This window comes from Triticum urartu, chromosome 5 (assembly GCF_003073215.2).
Source record: "Triticum urartu cultivar G1812 chromosome 5, Tu2.1, whole genome shotgun sequence".
In the NCBI taxonomy this organism is placed as follows: domain Eukaryota; kingdom Viridiplantae; phylum Streptophyta; class Magnoliopsida; order Poales; family Poaceae; genus Triticum; species Triticum urartu.
The window spans coordinates 645,472,842-645,475,414 of record NC_053026.1 but is presented as its reverse complement, the minus strand read 5'-3'; the positions used below and the strand labels follow the sequence as shown (position 1 = coordinate 645,475,414).

The window sequence follows — 2,573 nt, the reverse complement described above, 5'->3', positions numbered from 1 at the left end:
GCATTCTAGGAACCAGGAGTACAGAGATCAGAATGTAATAAGCCATCCATCTCATGGTAGTGAGTGGAAAAGCTTGAATGATAAACACAAAGAGTCTGCTGCTGACCCGAGAAACATTATACTTGGCTTAGCTTCAGATGGATTTAACCCATTTGGCCACCAGAGCGCCACATATAGCATGTGGCCAGTGCTTGTTATCCCTTACAACATGCCTCCAAATGTCTGCACCAAAGAATCAAACTATGTGATGGCCTTGCTCATCGCAGGTCCAAAAAGTCCTGGAAAGGATTTTGATTTGTTCATGCAGCCTCGTGTGGAGGAACTTCAACAGCTATGGAAATGTGTTCTCACTCGAGACCTATATAGCAGCCCACCAGCTGATTTCTTTCTGCGTGCTGTTATAATTTGGTGCATCCATGATTATCTGGCTTTGGGCACTATGTCAGGGCGAACGATACATGGTTACAATGCATGTGTTAGCTGTGACAGGAATCCGCTGTCATACGCAATACTTACGAAGATATGTTACATTGGACACCGCTGTTTCCTTGCCAAGGACAAGCCGCATCCTAGAAAATACCGAAGACATGTGTTCAATGCAAAGCATGAAAACCGTGATGCGCCAAAGAGGCTCACCGCCGATGAGTTGTAAGTGGAATTAGAGAAGGTCAGGCATATTACACCAGGAAACCATCCTGGTAATGGTAGTGGGAAAAGGAAGCGTGGCAGGGTAGAAGAGATATTATTGTTACCCGCAGGTCCACTTTGTGGGACTTGGAGTATTGGAAATATTTGGATGTGAGGCATAATCTTGATGTCATGCACATCGAGAAAAATATATGTGACAACATTATCGGCACACTTCTTAATATTGAATGCAAGACAAAAGATACCTTAAAATCTAGGATTGATTTGACACACCTGGGTATTAGAAAGTATTTGCAGGTGCAAGATGTAGGTAAACCACGGGATATGGCACCAGCTGTGTACGTCTTGGACAAGGTAAAAAGAAAAGAATTCTGCGAGGCCCTGTCACGTGTGAGATTCCCACATGGATTTGCTTCCAACCCTGAAAGGAGAGTCAGTGTAGATGGAAACAAGGTACAAGGGTTGAAAACTCACACTACTAGGGAAAAGGCTAGCAGCAGCTCGGGTTTTAGGTGTATCAGCAGCGCGGGGACCGGCGCTACTAATAAGGCGCTACAGCTAATAGTTAGCAGTAGCGTGGGAGCAACCCGCGCTACTACTAGTAGTAGCGTGTGCCACCCACGCTACTGCTATTACAGACTCGCGCTACTACTAATGAAGTAGTAGTAGCGTGCCTACAATACCAGCGCTACTAGTATCCTAAATACTAGTAGCGCACAGTTTTTTCCCACGCTACTACTAACCTATTAGGAATTAAAAAAATAAAATCAACCAATTCCATTCCATCACACAATTCCTCATTGTAGCGGCAACTCATGTATAATTCAAATCACACAGTGTTGTGCGTAGCAACTTGGTAAGCAACTACCTAAGTAAGCTCTAGTGCTCTTAACTTGGTAAGCAACTACCTAAGTAAGCTCTACTGCTATTACACATCGGGCAGCCTCAATGAGCCGCACCTGACCGACGGCAGCCGCCATCGTGACTTGCGACACCATCACGTCCCTCTCCTTGGCCCTCGGCTCCAACTGGCCTCGATCGATGTCGTCCTCGTACCTGCCTTGCCACTAGCGGGCTGCTTCTCCTCTGCTTGCCTAGGTACCCTACTTCTCCTCAGCGCTCCCGGGCCCAGGTCCCCTGCTTCTCCTCGCGTCTCCAGCAGCAGCGATCTGGAGGCGGATCCAGCAGCACGCCTAGGTCACAGATCCCAGGTCCTCAGCGCTGCTACTAGTACAACCTAAGCACTAACAACCAATGAGCAAGAAATATAATACAGGAAGAAAAGAATGCATCCATCTGAAGCCCTTCACATGAACCATAATCTCTTACACGTGCAGAATATCAACATTGGCCAACTAAAATCAGTCACAAACATGGATTTCACATGCAGGTCAGAAGTAAATCACGCATCTACGCAGGTCAACTAGGATAAGCAGGTGAACAAAATCTTCATCTAACGAGGAAACTCTGATGAAAGATACCATCTCTTGCTTTGTATCTTCTGTAGACATTCTTACACTGAATTTATGAACACATTCTTCTACTATCCACTACTTACTAGTCACAGGGATTGAATGCTAAAATCAAGGTACTACAACAATCTAGTCTAGATAAACAACCCAGGGCGCAGGGGGAAGTCCTCTTTGTAAAAAAATCTCGCGGAAACCGCCTCATTAGTTGGAATTAGGATGCCATGGCAAGATGAACTGAAAAAGGAAAAAAGGTGGCCGCACTGACCTTGATGAACTCGGCGGGGACGCCGCGGACGCGCTCGACGAGCAGGCCGGCGCCCTCGAGCTCGCGCACCAGGCACGCCATGCTATCCTTCCCCGCTTGCACATGGCCTGCCAAATCGAATCCAAGGGGGTCAGGGGCTGCCTGCGGTGAAGAGAAATAGAGGATAATGGGGAACCTCACCTCCATGG

At 47.1% G+C, this 2,573-nt stretch overlaps 1 long non-coding RNA gene across 1 annotated transcript; it reads right to left on the bottom strand.

The window, feature by feature from the left end:
• Positions 1-1,407: 1,407 nt before the first annotated feature.
• Positions 1,408-1,637, bottom strand: LOC125506454. Its single transcript, XR_007282664.1, has 2 exons — positions 1,557-1,637; positions 1,408-1,516 (listed from the first exon to the last, which is right to left on the bottom strand). It is a non-coding gene; the product is annotated as an uncharacterized LOC125506454 (long non-coding RNA).
• Between the last annotated feature and the right edge of the window lie 936 nt (positions 1,638-2,573).